This window comes from Myotis davidii, unplaced genomic scaffold, assembly GCF_000327345.1.
Source record: "Myotis davidii unplaced genomic scaffold, ASM32734v1 scaffold217, whole genome shotgun sequence".
Classification (NCBI taxonomy): Eukaryota; Metazoa; Chordata; class Mammalia; order Chiroptera; family Vespertilionidae; genus Myotis; species Myotis davidii.
In genome coordinates this window covers 10074391-10092863 of record NW_006290034.1, presented here as the reverse complement: position 1 = coordinate 10092863, position 18473 = coordinate 10074391, and the positions used below count along the sequence as shown (strand labels likewise).

The window sequence follows — 18473 nt, the reverse complement described above, 5'->3', positions numbered from 1 at the left end:
TCCACGCAGAGGAGAGGCTGAAGAAACGTCTCCACTGGTAGAAACTGCCACCTCGGTCTCTAGGGGGACGGGGAGCCCCAAGGTCACTAGAACCTTCAGCCAAGCCTGAGCCCTGCTGTGGGCGTGGCTCCAACTGCTGCTTCTTCCCCAGGCTTGTCAGCGGGTTACTGAGCCTTGGGGCCCTGCATGGGACAGGGGCCAGCAGCAGGTCCCTTCCCTGTCACCTCTGTCACCTCTGCCTGGGCTCCTCACGGCTGAGTCAAATTCAGTGCCAGGAGGTTCGTCCACGCCAGTCCTTCAGCCAGGCTGGCCTGAGAGCTGCCCCGGCCCCCACACAGGCCTCGAGACCTTCCTGAGACCCCAGACACAGGCCAGGGTCCCCAAGGCCCAGCTCCCAGCTCTGGGAACCCCTTCTCCATCCGAGCTCCGGTGCCTAAATCGCCAAGCGCGAGACCCAACCATTCTAGGCTCCTGGTCCCTGTGAATGGCATTATTTTTTAAAAATATGTATTTTTATTGATTTCAGAGAGGAAGGGAGATGAGAGAAAATCATTGATTGGCTGCCTCCTGCACACCCCACACTGGGGATTGAGCCCACAATCCGGGCATGTGCCCTTGACCAGAATTGAAACCGGGACCCTTCAGTCTACAGGCCGACGCTCTATCCACTGAGCAAACCGGCTAGGGCTGATTGGCATTACTATTACTTTATCTGTAACGTTAGTTGCAAAAGCGTCGTCCCTACTAGCCCAGGCCTGGCTGCCGCTGGACGTAGTGTGGTGCCCTCTGCCTACATCGCCTTAGGGGGTCACGGCGGAGCCTTATTATTCCCCTGGGACAGATCAGGAGATTGGGAGATTGGGCGCAGAGATTAGCGATTGGCCGAGGTCAGCGAGCTAGCAGGTGGCAAAGCTGGGAAGTGAAGCTGGGCTGTGGGACCCGAGGCCAAGCTCACACCGCACGGCCACGGCGCCAGGCTCTCAGACCATCAACCACCCGGTGCCCTTGGGCTGACCATCTGCCCCTGGCTCCAGGCCCTGCCGTTCCTCTGCCCTCCTGAAATCACCCATGGAGAGCCCCATCTTCCCAGACGCGGTCCGGTCTCCACTCTGCCAGCCAGTCCAGCCTCCCGCGCACCCCCGACCCTGCGCCTCCCCACCCATCCATTCTCAGGGCCCGCCCAGTCCACAGCCTCCGCAGCCAGCCCCAGGCTATTTCCACAGGCTCCCACCCTGTCTCTGGACCGGGGGAGCCGGGCACACGTGAGGAGCTGCCCTATTGGAAGTGTGTGTTGAGCAGCAGGAGACAGATGGGTGTCCTAAGCGGGACAGCTAAAGGCGCTCTTGGTGCCATCCGATGGCGGGAGTCCGCAAGTGCCCCCCCACCCCACATTCGGGACGGAGCCACCACAGGCAGTTCCTGAGCTGCTGGCTGCCGTGCTGTGGCTCAGGCCAGCACACAGCTGGCCATACAGAGCCAGCTGGTCTGGGGCTCGGCACCCGACTCCAAGAGAACCGTCGATGGGCTGGTCATGGGGACATCAGAGACCTGCCAGGTGGCCTGGCCCAGGCCTCTGTCCAGCAGGACTAGGTGCCAGGGATGCCCCAAGTGCCTCCTCTCAGGGGGTCTCCAGAGCAGCTGCACAGAGACGGCTCCTGTCGGCATAGGCCACAGAGCATGAGACCCCATGAGCAGGCAGATGAGACCCCATGAGGAAGCATGTGTGATGGAGAAGAGAGGAGAGAGCCTGGGGAGCAGCCACAGGAGCAGCGGCCGAGAAAAGGATGAGAAAAGGACGATGTAGACAGGATGCCACACCAGCAAAGGGGCCCCGACTGTGGGGCTGAATGGAGGCCCCCACAGCCCTGCTGGGCCGCCCTAGCCTCCGTCCTGCAGGCAACGCCTGAGGCCGCTGAGTGCCTGGTCCTTGCACCCAAAGCACCCAATGCAAGGACCGAGCTGCCAGGAACTGGGTGGGGGCTGGGAGCTGCTGGGCCAAGGACGCAGCTTCTCCAAGGCCTTGGTGATAATTGCCTGGAGCGACCACACTGGGCCGAGATTGGCTGGGAGAGTCCTTAGTGCCGGGGAGCCTGCAGCACTGGGTGGTGAATGACAGGGTGGCGGCCACAGAAGCCACAGGAAAACTCCCGTCAGGGCCGGGGCAGACACAGGGAGAGGCTGTGAATGGCTCCCGGACGGGAGGGAAGACAGAGCGGCCCAGGCTCCGCTAGACGGGGAGGAAAGGAAATGGAGAAATGATGGAATTTGCCTGGAATCCCCGAGTGGGGTGGCTGGCAGGGGCCAAGGGGACTGTGTGGCCAGATGTTTGCTTTGCCTCCTGGGTGGAAAGTGCTCCGAATGGAAACCTTTCCCAGGCCAGTGAGGTCAGGCTTCACGCACAGCCCCTCTTCCCAAAGCAAGATGGCAGAGCCTGCCCGGCCACGGTGCCCACCGGGAGGCCTGCGGGGGCCGGAGGGCAGGCCACGGAGCAGAGACCGCAGGGCCCACTCTGAGACAAACCTCCGCAGAGCCGGAGAGAGCGCAGCAGCCAACCATTTACAGACCTGGCTCTGGGAGGACGAGCCACGGGAAGGGAACCACATCCCAACCGGAGGCCAGGAAATGTTGCCCTTGGTCTGTGGCAGCGGCTGATGTTGGCTCGCCTCCTCCCTGCCCACAGCAGGATGGCACAAGCGAAAGCAAACAAAACAGAGGCCAATGCAAAGGGCTTCTTGGACTTGCTCAGGGAGAGCGACCCAGGAATCAGGGCCAGGAGCAAGGGAGGCGCCCGGGCTGGGGGGTGGGGGTAGGGGTGTTCAAAATCTAGGCAGTTGAGCATAGTTACATAATTCTACTTGAGGCAACTTAATAGAGATTTTTAGGCCTATCTTTCTGACATAATTTGCTGAAAGTTCCAGAGGGACTTGAGTATCATGCAATATTAAGTCTGCTAGCTCCAGGCCAGTGGGGGTGGGTTAGGGGACCCTGCAGGAAAGCGAGCTCCCTCCAGCGACCTGCTGCTGTCCATCTGGTGGGAAAGAAGGGCAGATGGTGTGGGGAGTTCCCTTGTGTTTCATGTGTGTGCACATGCGTGCCAGCCTGTGTATGCCGGGTTTTGTCTGCTCCCATCACTTCCTTCACGTCAGCTTCCAAGCCCTGTTTCCTCCGCTCCAGTAGGTCATGGGACCCCTCCTCGGAGGCCCTTCCTCTTAATCCTGTCAGTATGGGTCCGTGTGGCTGAGGTAACGAGCAGCCCCAACGCTCAGGGGCTCACAACAACCAACCTGGCTTTCTCGCTCACATCCCATGCGGCTGACAGTCAACTGTGGCCCTGGTGGCTCTACCCACGACTTCTCATTCCAGGGCCCAGGCTGGAGGGGCGGCCCCTCGGGGGCAACCCCTTCCGTGACAGAGGAAACAAGCAAGTGCGATGTGGAAACCCTCTCGCTACGTTTTGACCTCTGCTGAGGCCTGGAGAACATCATCGCATCTTCACAGTCCCTGTCTCACAGTCAAGTCCAAAGTCAATGAGGTGAAACGTGTTATCTCAAAGGGAAGAAGGGCATGAATGGGTGCAAACAATTATAGACCCGCTCCCTCCCGCAGACCTCCCTGCAGCTCAGCACTGCCTCTGTGCGAGCTCTCCAGAGGGACAGCCTTATGAAAACGCAGCAACTGCAACAGTAACGAGGACTTACAAGCCCTTTCTTTGTGCCAAGTGCTGTTCTCAGTGTTTCGTGGGGATGATTTGAGTTAATACAGCGGCCCTTGAGGCAGAGACCACGGTAATCCCATTTCACGCAGACGAAGACTGAGGCTGAGAGGCTGTGACAGGCCCAGAGCCACGCAGCTGCTGAGGGTCAAGGCTGAGGTGTCAAGGCTGTGCTCTTAACCCCGACGCCACACGCTTCTTCCCGCGAGGCCAGGGTTGGGGCCAGGGCCCATGTGCAAACGGAGGCTCAGAAAGGGACCTGAGTGGCCCAGGGAGTCACATTGTAAACAGAACTAAAATGTAAATACCCCGGGTGAAGGCATAGGCCGCTCCCTGCCCACCTCGCTGCCCTGCTGGAGCCTCTGGCTACCCTGGCTTCGTGAGTCCGGGCCCTCTTCCCCTCAGCAGAGCCTCCCTCCCCCAGGCCTGGGGCACTGCCATTCAGCACTTGGAGCTGCCACCACTGCCCCCCAGAGCCGGGTGCCCACCCAACACCGCCTGCTGCCTGGGCAGCGAGCCTCCCATACCTGAGCCGTGCAGAGTGAGGGCCGGTGGCAGCCTCTCGGGTCTGTCTGCCTTCCCACAAGGGGTAGCCTGGAACAGCACCAAAGCCCGGGCCTGGGGGTCGGACAGAAGTCCAAACGGGACCACTGACGACTTTGGGGGTGGGGAGGGCTCCTCTGAGCCTCACCTGCCTTGTAGTGACATAAAAGCCTCAGAGAGGTTGGGGTCAGTGTCCCCCGCTGAGCACCTGGCCCGGCCTCCACTCTCCAGCTCCTCCTCTAGGTTCTGCCGGACATCTTCACCCTCTACCTTACCCCTCAGCCCTCCCTGCAGGTTTGGGTCACTCTCCTGCCCATCAGACAGGCTCCTGCCCAGGTGTGTTCCCATCTGCACTTCCACAGAGAACCGAACGCTGGCTGTCTGCGCTCCACCTGGACACACGCACACGCACACGCACACACAGACACACGCACACGCTCCCTGTACACACAGCCGCTGGATGAGCTGCGGCTCGGGGAGCATGCCATGCTCTCTCTCTGCCCAGCCAGTCTCTCCCCACCTCCCCCGGGAAGGAAGTGCTCTTCTGGGGGCAGGGCCTGGTCCATGGCTAGAGAACGTCGCCTGGAGAAGGGCCTTGGGGGTCAAGGGCCACCCCAACCTCATCTTGCTAGTGAGGAAACTGAGGCCAGGAGAATGACAATAGCTCACACACAGTGCTCGCATAAGCCAGGCACAGCTCCTCACGTGTATTTACCGACCTCATGCTCACAAACACCCAATTATCTCATGTTTCCAAACCAGGAAACTGAGGCCCAGAGGGTCATGGGCTAGTCGTGGTCACACACTGGGGATGGAGTCAGGTTTGGGCACACTGGCTGCATTGCCCATGTTCCCAGCCATGAAACTGGGCTGCTTCTATGCCACCAACTGTAACCAGGGGACCCTGGGCAAAGGGACCTGTGACAGCAGCAGAGTCCGGTGAGACCCAGAGCTCTGACCCCCGGCTGCCTCCCTGGCTGAGGTGCCTGTTTCCAGACCACTGGGTGGTTTACCAGGGACGCGTCCAGATAGCAGGGCCGAGGATGGGGGGTGCCTGGGAGTGCAGGGGTGCGCGCCTCCCCCTCCTGCTTTCCGGCACACACTTCCTGTGGAGCAGACCAGCCTCTGCGCAGGCCTGGTTTCTTTGGCAAGTTGCTCACATTCTCCTGGCTATGCTTTGGGGCCTGATTTAAGTTTAATTCCAGCCGGAATGATTGGAAATACCAAGTATTCCTCTCGGATTAGTGCCTGGCTGCAAGAGCCAGTGCCTCGCCCACAGCCAAGTACCCTGGGCCTCTGAGGGTCCCCAGTCCCAAGGGCATCTCCGGAACTCAGCCCCCGGTGGCTTCTCAGCCCAGGAGGGCGGCCCAAGTCATAGCTGCCCCGCCTCTGCTTAACCAGTCGGGCGGGTGGGCGAGGGGAGAGGGTGGGGCAGGATGGCTTAGCTCAGAGGTTCCCCCACCCGGACAGGGACCCAGTGCCGCCCACTCCCCATCAGCCATTGTTGCAGCGAACGTGGGGGCCGGGCCGCAGATGGGCAGGCAGGCAGTGTGGGCACAACTCAGAACTGAGGGGGCACCGTGCGCTGGTCCTGGACACGGCTCCTCGCTGCCGGCCATGGCCTTGGCTCTGTGTGCAACTGCCCTGTGCGTGGTTTCTCGTCTCTAAGTAGGGATGCGGACAGCACCTCCCATGCAGAGCGGGTATGAAGATTAGAGGAGGTAACGTTTTCAAAACACATAGCACAGTGCCCATCAGAGGGAAAGCCCCAAGTACCGTAAATATCAGCTGTCAGTGTGAAGCAGGCCAGCAACACATGCCAGCCTTCACCCCGTGCGGAGGCAAACAGTCCAAGGGGTGAGCACCCCATCCCCGGGGGGTGGAGCTGGGTGTCCCCGCACCCCCACCCTCTCCCTGGCAGCCCCAGCTTTCCAAAAGCCTCTGCCGGCTACATCAGAGGGAGACGGTGTAGCCATAGGCTCTGCCCGCCACGGGGCCGCAGGCTCCCCACTGCTGCCCAGGGCAGGCAGCCCTCATTGGTGCCTTTGCCCCACCCCTGGGTGTGGCTCCCTGGTTCTTATGCCTCATTCTGACCAGCCGCCCTGCTGGTACCCAGGTGCCCTCCAAGGTGGCGCCCACTTGGCGATCAGTGGTCGGGGTGGGGGAGGTTGCCCTTCCTTCCTTCTCTATGCCTCAGCCTCAGCGCTGGGTCTTGCCACCCACAGACAGCTCTCCACCAGCCCCCTGGCTGAGTCCTCCTGGGGCCCCTGCCCTCCACGCACCACTGAAGCAGCTCCAGCCCCTGCAGTGTGGCTGGGAAAGGTGCCCAGAGCTGGACTGTCATGGAAGGGCCAAAATCAGGGGCAGGGGAGGTTGAGGGCAAGACAAGAGACGGTCCTGGGCAAAAGATGGCATGATGCAGAATGCCAGGACACGCCCATCACATGCAGCTTGAGGCTACAGAGCGCTCAGCGAAGAGCTGCCTGCACTGTTCTCCCAGGTGAACGCCTTCTCCCCAGGGTCACTCTCAGTCACCCAGCCCCCCAGCAGGGCTTTACTGATTACCATCATCTGTACTCATCATGCCCATTCAGTCCTCCAGGCCCTACAGATGCGATTCCTCCTGCTGGAATGCCTGCCGACCTTCCCTACTATGGACCAGGAGTGAACTTCTATGCATCCTTCAAAACCCAGCTCAAATGTCGCCTCCCCCAGAAGGTGTTCCCTGAACACTCCTTCCTACTGTCAAGCTCACTCTTGGGTGGTGTCTCAGTGTCCCGCAGTGAGCTCTGCCTCTATGTATCTCTCCGCCTGGTGGTTTATTGGCTCCTATGTCATCTTCCCTTGTTCTGCTCAGGGAGAGCGCATGTCCTACCCATCTCCACGTACCCAGCTCCTGTCACACAGCGTGGCACTGAGTGTAGGCTCAGCTGAAAGGCGCTGAAATGGAGACCAACAGTATATTTTGACTAACCCTTCAGGCCCCCTCCCCGCCTCCCAGCAAAGCAAATCTAAACCCCCAGACCAAGCCCGATGTGGACTCAGATAAACATTTAAGGTAAACATCAAGTCAAGGTCCCAAGGTCACACAGCCTCAGGAAGGGTGAATCAGAAGGAAACGTCAGGAGGGACTGGGAAGTCACCTGCCGGTTCCTGTGTGAGAAAGACGTCACAACAGATGGAGGTCTGAACCGCCAGCAACATGAAGCATTTAAAAACAGAGTGTGGCCCAGGCAGCGGGAGAAGTGGCCCAGGAGGGGAAACGGAGCCAGGCGTGACCCCGACCCCCTGGGTCTCTCACCCAGGGCCCCCAGCCCCAGGCCTGACTCCATCTGTCCCCACCGCCCGCGAGCAGAGCCAGCAGGTGGGCAATGGCTCCAATCTGCCCGGGCACTGCCTGCCGCCCTGGCCTCCCAGACCCCAGCACAACCGACCATCCACGTGCTCCACCACCCGTGCTGCCCTCACCGAGTCCTCTCTCTTGGACCCACTGCCCTAGCTCAGTCTCGGCCACCACTGCCTCCAAGCTAGCGTCCTCGAGTCCAGTCTCCGGGGCGTTGCTCTTCCAGCCTGTTCCGGAGATGCCCCTCCAAACGCTCGCCTACCCTTTGTCCATCTCCCCACAAGTCGTCCCTGGACTCATGAGCCTGCAGGGATGAGCAGGACTTTGTCTCCAGTGGCCTGGAGCTGCAGGATGTGCCACCCACAAAACCCGTTGTGCGTACGTGCATGTGCGTGCGTGCGTGCGTGCGTGCGTGTGTGTGTGTGTGTGTGAGTGAATCTCGGACCTCAGGTCACCAGGCTATTTGCGATCCTCAGCAGTTACCCCCGAGACCCCAGCATCCCTTTGGGAGTCAGGAGGGGCGACCTTCTCTGGAATGGCTGGTGGAAGCCTGGGAGGGAGGGAAGCCCTCCCCATCCTGGGCACAAACGCTGGTGCCTCTGGTCTGAGATGGGCTCTATGATTGGATAAAAGCTGCCTCCTTCCTGCTCCACCCCCCCACCCCACCTCCACCCTCCCTGAGGTTCCCAGGCAGGTATCCAGCAGTTGCGTCCCAGGGCAGTGAGCTCGGGGACATGGTCCTCAAGGCCTGACGCTCAGAGAAGCCCCTCTAGCACAGGGACTGTGGGCATTTACTCACTCCAGTGCCTCCCGAGTCCCTTTGGGGTGCTTAGCACATCAGCCTCGACACCAGCTGCCATGGACTCACTGGAAGTCACTGCACCAGACACTTCCTCCCCAGAGGCTCCTGTGTCTCACTGCGGGTCAGGGCTCAGGGCTCCCGTGCACATGTGCAGGGCCCTCAGAGTCAGAGTGCTTTCCCATGGGAGACGCTTCTGAGTGTGCACCACGGAAAGTGGCGTTTGTGGTCCCCATTCAGCAAATATTTGTTGAGCTCCTTTACTGCCTTTTCCTTTGGTAAATAATTGCTTCATATGTACTTTGCAGCTGGATCCACAGGAGACATGCATTTCCCACCAGGACCAGTACATTCCTGAGCCTCACCCTGCTCTGCTGCCCCCTTTGTGGGCTGGAGGAAAGGTCTGGATGGGGGGCGCGGGTCAAGAGTGGAGTAGATAAGTGGAGTAGATAGCCCTAACCGGTTTGGCTCAGTGGATAGAGTGTCGGCCTGCGGTCTTAAGGGTCCCAGGTTCGATTCCGGCCAAGGGCATGTACCTTGGTTGTGGGCACATCCCCAGTAGGGAGTGTGCAGGAGGCAGCTGGTCGATGTTTCTCTCTCATCAATGTTTCTAACTCTCTATCCCTCTCCCTTCCTCTCTGTAAAAAATCAATAAAATATATATTTTTTAAAAAGAGTGGAGTAGATAAAGCCACAGGCTACGGGGAGGTCGGGCTGGGGAGAGGGACCCCTACAGAAGGGGGACATGATCCTCAGAGGCCCAAAGGTGACAGAGCTGCGTCCTATGCAAAAGGCAGGCGCTGGGGAAGCTGGGTCCAGGCTCGGGCAGCCCTCCGCATAGAGAGCTAAGGAAGAAGAGGCGGCTGCGGGAGGAACAGCAGCTGGGGAGGCTCAGGGACAGGCCAGGACAGCAGGCACCACCTTACCTCACTGGAAACTGTCAGGGTCCTGGTTTTCAGACAGTTTCGGAGTTTCTGGGAGTTTAGGAGCTTGCCTGCTCACTCCTCAGCTGCAGAGCACAGGCCCACTGCTTCCCCTGTCTCAGCCCCATCCCCTGGGTCTTCACAACCTACTTACTGTGTGACCTCAGACAAGTTACTCAACCTTTCTGTGCCTTCGTTTCCTCATCCCACTGCCACAATGGGCATAGTGAGAAAGCCTCTCTCCTAGGATTATTATCAGAACTGGACTAGTTAATCCGCACAATGTCCTGAGTAAATACTCAGTCCATGTTGGGAATGATGATGATTGCCTGGCGTGATGACGACAGACCCCAAGCCCCATATTTCTCACCAGGACTGGCGTTGTCCCAGCAGATGACACCTGAGACCGCAGCACAGAGCTGCTGACGCCAGAGTGCTGGCAGGACTCGCCACTCCCTCTGGATTTATTACCTATGACAATTAGGTTCTGTGGGAAAGGGTCCGGGGATTTCCACGGGTCTATGGGACTGACTGCTTCCAGTTACTGGTTAACCTGTTTTCATGAGTGCGAGGCTGGGTCAGGTCCGTTTCAGGGGTCGTCCCAGTGGATGAGAACAGGACGGAGGCCCTAGCGGGTCACTGGTCCACCTCGGCTGGCGCGGCCCACACTGCTCAGGGGTGTGGGGGGCTCGGCCTTTCTTTTCTGGAAACCTGCTTGACAACACACAGGACGAACAGTAACGAGTTTACATCCTCTCACCCGGTGACGCCACTTCCAGAAATCTACCTCCGGGAAATAAAACATGCAAAACGGGCAAGTTTGTCCATCATTGCGTTGTTCGCATTTTAAGGTAAAACAGGAACAAATGTCAACTACTAGGGGGACAGCTGAAGGAGGAGCAAGCCCACGGCAATATTATGACCTCCGACCGTCTCTTCAGAGACCATTGAACAATGGGGTTAAAGTTTAATGAGGACAAAATCAGGCTTAAAACAGCTGGTGGGAGAGCCTCCCTTCGCTCCTCTGTGGAAGGGGGTGACCACAGGTAACGAGGCATCCCCTGAGCCGGAAAAGAGGTCGTGCCCCTGACCAAACAGGCAGGTATTACGTGTTGTCAAAATTCTGGCGGCACACCGGTTGCAAATCGCTGTTTTATTGTATGATTTCTCAGAACTTTTGATGCAACCTGCATTTTCCAAACGTCTTTGCCCAGGAAACCCGTTTTCCACGAAGCATGTCGGACGGCGTTGGGAAGGTCTGGTTTAGCCCAACCCCCTCGCTCTGGGGAAACAGAAGCCCAGGAGCATTCAGCCACCTGCCAACCCGGGGCGGGCTGGGCCAACGCTGAGGTAGAGGTGAAGCTGTCGCAGGAAACCAGAGAAGCATGGGCCGGTTTGAATGGTAAAGAACTTCCTACCCATAAAGGCCACTGAAGAAATCAGACAGAAAACGAAAGATAAACACGGCTGTTCCCTTCAACGTTAACCTTCTGAACCTCGTAAAGGCTTATTAAGAGATCAGTGAGAAAAAGTCCTGTCTTCCATAGAGGAGTGGGCACCCCACGCAGCTCAGGGACAGTGTGCCCACAGCCCCTACCCCGCCGGCCTGAGCCCCAGCAGCGAGCACCTCTCTGGGGTAACCAGGCAGGTGGCAGGTCCCCCGCTCCCCTCCCCCTCATGCTCTATGTCGCCAAGGTGATACTGAGTGTCAGTCTGTTGGAGTAGAAAGCAGGTGCCTGGCTCACTTGGGAGTCGCCCTGCAGCCTGGAGCCTGAGGTGCAGGCCGACAGCACAGGCCCTAGGGAGGGCAGGTCCCTCAGAGAAATCATGGGGCCACCATGTTCACTGGCCTGGTTCAGTCCCCACATGTGCTGGCTGCCCCAGATTCCTTGGGAGTGTCCAGCTTGCCCTGCAGGGGCCATTGGGCTGGGAGACCCGCCCCACAGCTCCTGTGGCAGCTTCCAGAGGCAGGGAACATGGTCTTCTGTGAGATGGTCCCGTAGCCACTGCCCACCCCTAAACATCTCCACTTGCCAGCCCCAGGGTCTAGCATCCATTGTTTCAATATATACAATGTTCCAGGCACTGGGCTGGATCTTGGAGAGACCAAAGCAGCCCTCAGTCTAACTGGGGCACAGGCAGGCAAAAAGGAAATCACAGGCGAGCATAACACAAGCACGAGAGGAGCATGTGCAGGCGGCAGGGCGCATACCTGGGGCTGAAGCAAGGAGGCTTCCTGGAGGAGGGGGTGCCATCTTGGGTTGATTGGCGGGGCTGCATGGAGGCCTGTGAGGCTGGCTCCTGGCTCACACGGAGAACGTCTTGATGGATTAAAGACGTCTGTTCCTGTTACAGAGGGAGGATTAGAGCAGGGATTGTGCCAAGTACTTACTGACCCTGTGTGAGGCCTCGGTATGAGCCAGTACATCAGATTCTTCCTAAGGAAATGACAGACGGAACTCAGATTATTTTGATTATAGCAAGCACTTATTGATTATTTCTTATATGTCAGGCATAACCCGGGATGATTTCACAACAAGCCTCTGAGGTCAGAACTATCTTAATCTCTCTTTTCTAGATGAGGAAATTGATACCCAGAGAGGTTGAATAACTCGCCTGTAACCACGGACGTCAAGTGGCAGTGCTGGAAGGAACCTCAGTGATCCGTGGTCTGAAACTCTTCTTTTACAGATGAGGAAAAGGACGCCCAAGGTCATTCAGAGCTGGATGGTGGCTGGCGATCCAGCTGGGGGCGGGGGCGGGGGGAGGCATGGAAGGCCCATGAGGAGAACCAGGCACTGTTCAGGGTGGGTGGGAGTAAGTCCGAGACCACCAACTATCCCCAGTATCCATACTCTCTTTTTCATTTGAACAATAAACCTTGCCAAGTTTAAGCTGGATGTGTGGCTGCCCCACAAGAAACTACATTTCCCAGAGGCCTTTGTGGTAGGTATGGCCACATGACAAAGTTTAGGCAGACCAGATATGATCAAAAAACAAATGCTCCTGGGTCAACTTCCTAAAGATCAACTGCTGGTCCGCATGTCCTTTCTTCCCTTCCTGATGTCTGAGAATTGGTGACAGGGGGGACAGTCGCCTTGGACACACCCTTACCATATATGGAGGCCTCCTGTGGAGAGTAGGGAGCTCCCCCACTACTGATCCCTGGGTGGCCCTATGGCCTTAGGCCACAGAACTGCCTGCTTAGGACAAGAGAGATTCCTAGAGGGTCTCATGTAGGTGATGAAATCTGCACTGTGTGCCCAGCTCAGAGGGGTTTGTACCACCTCTGCCCTGAGCTAGCTCCATGCAAACACCTCATCACTGGACCGGGAAAATGCACCCTCCAGTGCCTCTGGGTCCCTGGCCAGGATGCCCGCGTACTCCAGAAGCTCCACACGGAATGCAGAGCGTGAGTTCCCTGCCTTTGCCTTCATGGCACCCAGCCAGGGCTGACCCACACAGAGGCTCAACCCCTCCGCGATGGGTGGATGGGCGAGGAGCAGGCTGAGCCTGAGCTAGCAGAGAAGGAACACGCCTCCTTCCTGCCGTGGGCCGCCCGGGCTCCTCGGCCTCCTCCCTGGTTCACACACAGCCGAATTTGCTCCTGGGTTTCTGCATCGAGTGCCTTGGGTTGTTCTAATTCAATTGCACAGACACTGAAGGTCTGCTCAACACCAGGCACTTTTCTAGGCTCTTTGAGGCAACAGGAATGGATCCTGCGCAGCCGCTGCTCTCGCTGGGGCTCTTGGTCTGGAAGGACTGAGACAAGGCCAGGGTGATGCACCCCAGGCGCAGCCGCCTAAGTGCCAGCGACCGGGAACCAGCCTGTGCTTCGGAGCACTCGGCGAGGGCCGGGCGGGAGTGGTGAGCAGCATTCCAAGGAGGTTATGGAAGGGAGTGACTGCAGGTCAGAGACCTGCTGGAGCAAAGGATGCAGGCAGGTGCGTGAGTGCAGGTTCAAGTCATGTGGGCAGAGCCAGAGGGCAGGGGCAGCATCTGCCTGCTTACTGCGGCTGCCTGGGCCCTCCTTCTGCCTGAACAGAAGGTGAGGGGGTCTCGTTGTCCATCTGCTGTTTACCTTGGAGAGGCACTGTTCTCTTTGGACCTCAAGTTCCTCATCCATGAATGAGGGGCCCCAGGCCGTGCTACAGAGCAGAGAGCCACCCCAGGAAGAAGCTGTGTGGGGTGTGTGTCTGTTGTCCTTTGGGTTCAGCCCAGGTCCTGCTCTGTCCCAGGGGATTCTGACACCTGTCAGGCTGGCTGGCTGGTTCCCCAGGTCCCACCCCTACAGGGGGGGCTCCTCCTCCCCTCGAAAGGTGAAGTGAGCACACCAGCCAGGCCCTGTGGACCTTTCCCACCCGCTCTCACTCCTCTTCCCACGGCGGTGGCAGAGCTGGGCCCTGGCAGCCTGGAGAGGAAGGGCCTGTGCCCAGGGGCACTGGGAAGGGCTGGGTTTGATTTGTTGACTATAAAATGTCAGCTCCTTTGGGCAGCTTCTTGAATCAATATTTGCTGTTCTGCGGCTGAATTCAAATGCTAGCTGATCCCCGGGGCCTGGCATCTTCCGCCCTCACCTGGTTGAGGACTCACGTCCATCCGTCCATCCGTCCGTCCACAGATACCTGGCCGGGCTCCTCACTGCCCAGGTGGGGAGCTGGCTCCTCCCTCCCGCACCCCCAGAGGGGCTACCCTGACCACTCACGGGGAAGGAAGATTGTGGGAGGAAGGACGTTTCTGAGTTTCATTCTGAGAATCGTTAACATCTCCTTGGCAAGGTGTTATAGTTCAAACAAAAGGAGGGATGTGCAAGGCATTCATCGGCTGTGGAGCGTGCAGCCAAACCACAATGACAGCCGTGATGATGACAATGATGAAGCCCTTTGCCGGAGCCTCACAGGTGCTGCCGTTGGCTTGAGCTGTCCCCTAGCCCCGGCTGTGGCAGTGATCTGGGAGCAGACAGATGCTGGGACCCTTCTCCCCGGGAACCTCTGCACCAATTGCTTGTTCTCAGCATCCAGCACCACTGCCTGGCCTGCTCCTGGAAGGGGGCCAGTGGGATGTTAGTGGGAAACATGGGGCACTGGATGGGTGGATGGATGGATGGATGGATGGATCTTTGATCCCCCAGTTAGTGCTCTGTGCCTTTGGCCAGTTACTTGACCTCTCTGAACGCCAGGTTCTCATCTCCAGGACAGAACAAGACTTACAAACCTGCCAAGTTGTTGTGGGGTTAGCGACCGTGCTCACAAAGGCCGAGCGGGGCATCTGGCGCTTAGTGGGTACCTCCTCCCAGGCTAACGCAATCCCTCCCTCCGATGGGTCTGTGCCCTGGGCAACTCCAGCCACCAGTCTGGACAGCGCCGTCCTGGGAAACCACGAGGCTTCTTGGCCGGCACAACAGAAGCTCCCGCCCGAGAGGGTGCTTTCAAGCAGCTCCGTCCATGGCCCTGGCTTCTGATTTGCAGCGGCTGCCAGAGCTGCCAGCAGCTGGACTCCCGCCAGGGCAGGGCAGAGTCCACCTGGGCAGGGGGAAGCCCCGTGTCTGGTGCTCAGTGGCCTCGGAGTGAGGGTGCAGGCTGGGTCTGACTCACGCAGCAGCAGCCGGGGGCTCCTCACCATCACTGCAGGTGATGCAGGCCCCCTGCTGACTGCAGGAAGTTCTGATGAGACGTTCACTCCTTTGAGGAGCATCACAGGCAGATCACCTGAGCTAGAGGAGACAGAAAAAGGCACAATTACTCCAGAAAACTGCAAGTTCCCTTAGCAGTGAAACAGACACCCTAACTCCACCTTAGAGTGAACAGCAACACAACCACAGTCTTGCCCTTTGTCATAACTAGCACTGGAAATGTGTTTTTAAATGTATCTTTTGAAGACGGGCAACAATGCAAAGTGGTGTGTCACCACCGTGGTGACACCAGAGCCATGAGGAGCTGCAGCCGGTGGCGTGGCCAGGTATGTTCAATTGCACCTGCGATTTCTCCAACTGAGCGAGCTGCAAGGTGAAACCACATCTTTGCAATCCGCCATGGAAGAGAAGGAAAGAGAATTCATCTGTCGCCTCCTTCCTGTCTCTGGTCTCTCACTTCGGTATGTTTTCTCACTGTGAATGTATTTCCAGGCACGTCCAGGTTGCATTATCCGGTCTCTTCTTGGGCTGCCTAGGTCCCACCCCCCGTGGCAAAGGGTCTCACCCAACACTGGCCGTGATGGGAGTACACAAACTCTGGGGACTGCTGGCTGGCCCACTGCAGCAACAGCTAGAAGAGGCTCGTAGAGTGTGTGTCTGACACAAGTTTCCATAGCTATCACTAACCTTAACCCTAACTCTAACCCTAACCCTAACCCTAACCTCAGCTCTCACCTCTCCATCTAACCCTTCCCCACTTCCCCTGCCCCTCAGACACATCAGATATTCTATCAAGTTCAGCTTCCTGGAGCTCTATCTCTGGATCCTCTGGACTGGCTGCCGGCTACACCTGTTTCACAGCTGTGGACCCAAAGCCTTTCACCATCAACTAGAGATTTGCTTCCTCCCTCCGTTAAGCTGGACCTTGTGTTGCCTGAATCTCATGCTTTCTTCTTTCTTGGTTCACACATTCATTTTGGTAGAAGACCCCCTGAGAAATGGGGGATGGTATGCATGGGCTGGGAACTAGTTTTGGCCTTGGTATTGAGCCTCAGACTTGAGAAGGCCAGAGAGCCACAGGCATGCTTCAACATAACTCCTGGCATCCATGAGTTTGTGACAGTCAATAATTGTGTGACCTTGAGAGTCACTGTCATATCTAATTAGCACCAAAATGTCAGTAATAATTAGCACAATATTAGAATATTTACCTTCAAGTATAAGTCATCATTTTAGATGTATTTTGGAGTATCTCCTTGTGTATAGAATATGTTTTAATTCTATAAATAAGTTGAATATAAATGTATGTCTAATTCTTCTGCATTGAAATGCTGCCATAATTAATGAGTTATTCTATTTAAAAACTGTTATGAAAAAACATTTGAATAGTTGAATACATAGGAAACAGATTATCAGTTGATATGAAGGGTAAGATAGAGTGGTTAGTCAGATAACTATTTGAAGAAATTTTTGAACTAAAAATGTTTAAAAAAAAAGTTAAGCTCCACAAAAAGGATAATAGAGGTTACATTACAACATAATTTGAATCATCACAGAATGGTTTGATGTACCAGCATTCACAACACTAACAAAATAAACTTTAAGAACTATGTTTCGCTTTTTGTTATTTAATTCTATTTAGGCCATGGCTATTTCAAGAAATTTTGCCTGTGAGGAGGTACTTTGTCCCTTCAACATTTCATAAGGAGGAAAAAACTTCAAACATCATCCATGGTGAATCATCTTCAACCCAGACATAATAATAAATATATAAGTAATGTGTAAAAAAGAAAGTTTTTAGGACAAAACGAGGTCGTGGTTCTTAAAGCATCCTCTGTCCCTTTCTCTTTTCTCTCTCCTTCTGAGATATTAATAACATTTGTACTAGACCCTTTCTTTGTTTCACATGCATCTCCCACTCTTTGTCTGTTTTCCATCTTTTTTCTCTCTCTCCTCACTTCGGTGTTTTCTATTAACATGTCTTCCTCGCCATGAATTCTCTCTTCTGCTGTGTAAGAAGTTCAGCTAACCAGGGAATGCTTCATTTCAGTTACTTTTTTCAGTCCTGTCATTTCCATGTGACTCTTTTTATAGGTTTCAATTCTCTGGTGAAATTTCCGTCTTGTCATCTGTTCTTAAAAATACCAATCAATTATTTTTTAGAATAATGTCTGATAACTTCAAAACCAGGATTATCTGTGAGAATGTTGATGCTGTATGTTTTCTCTCTCAGTGTTTAGTTAGGGTGTTCTAGCTGGGAAAGTCTCAGCAAGAGAACGATGAAACTGGTAGAAAACATATTCATAGGGTAGGAAACCAATCTTTAGGTTGCCAATAGAAAAATCATAGTGAAGGAAGTAAGTGATATAGGAATCACAAGCAAAAAATTTTGTATGCATCCTTAAACTGTATATTAAGAATGAAATTGTAACTGCATATTTGACCAGAATTACAGGCCGAAACAAAATAGTGGGCCATTTTCATCATTCTTCTTCTTTAGCCAAAGAGAAAGTATGTGACTCTGGAATTGTTTTGCCATTTATTTGAGATTGTCAAACAAGATGAAAAAGCAGACTTGATTATTTTTAAAAAATGACTTACTATATAGTAATACCAGCTGAGTGGGATTTGCTAACACCCACAAGCTGATTTGCAGAGAAACTAATTCATTTGCTAGAATCTGCTGTAGAAGTAACCAGAATAATGAACCTTGACAGTGCCCCTTTTTCTTAAGTTAGGCCGGTTAAAAAAAAGACCCCCCCCTTTCTTTCTTCTCTGGGGAAAATGCTGAATTTGGCATGCGCGCAATAAAATCTCCGATGCAGATGGAAATTTATAGATTGTTATTCTGAAAGCTAGTCTTGTTACTTTATTTCCACACCTGTTTATCCAAGGTTTCAAAAAGTACAAATTGGTGTCAGAACAAAAATCTAAAGTTTCGTTATGAAGATATTCCAACAGTACAGAACTTCAGTTAAGTAGCATCTTCATCAGCAACCAAATCTCTAAGTAGGAGTTGAAAACGAAATAAACATTACCTTAGTTATGTGGAGAAAAGAAAAGAATAACTCCGCAGTACTGGCAAGGAGACACTAAAAATACCTTTCTCTCCCCCAACACCCTGCCCCCAAACCTGAGCGGGAAGTGGGCATCTGTGTGTGACAAACACAATGACCACAGGCGTCATCGAGCCGCTTCCAGTGCTGACAAATGATGGTTACTGGTTCTAACTCCGAACTTTAAAGACCAACCTCTGAAACTTGGAATATTCAAAACATATTAAGTAGTCTTCTTTAAAAATAAAATTTCTGATGTAGTCACGTGTCTCAAAAGCTCATTGGATGATGGTGGCTTTGGGCTTCAGCCAAATGTGGAGGTTAGCTGGCCATTCTCAGCATCTCTCAGGAGGTGGCAAATATTTAAGACCTGGCTTGTCAGAAAATGTCCTTGCTTGAGAGTCTGACCAAATGTAAAATTCTAGGTTGAAAATGCTTTTCGCACAGAATATTGAAAGCAAGGGC

General features: G+C 55.1%; 1 long non-coding RNA gene across 1 annotated transcript in view; it reads right to left on the bottom strand.

Annotated features, from left to right (window-relative positions):
- The window catches only part of LOC102766734, a 20767-nt gene extending 5132 nt beyond the window's left edge, over positions 1-15635 (bottom strand). The window contains exons 1-2 of the long non-coding RNA XR_001513747.1: positions 14940-15635; positions 11533-11666 (exon numbers count right to left, since the gene is read on the bottom strand). This is a non-coding gene — a long non-coding RNA (uncharacterized LOC102766734). The remainder of the gene's footprint in view (positions 1-11532; positions 11667-14939) is intronic.
- Positions 15636-18473: the final 2838 nt, after the last annotated feature.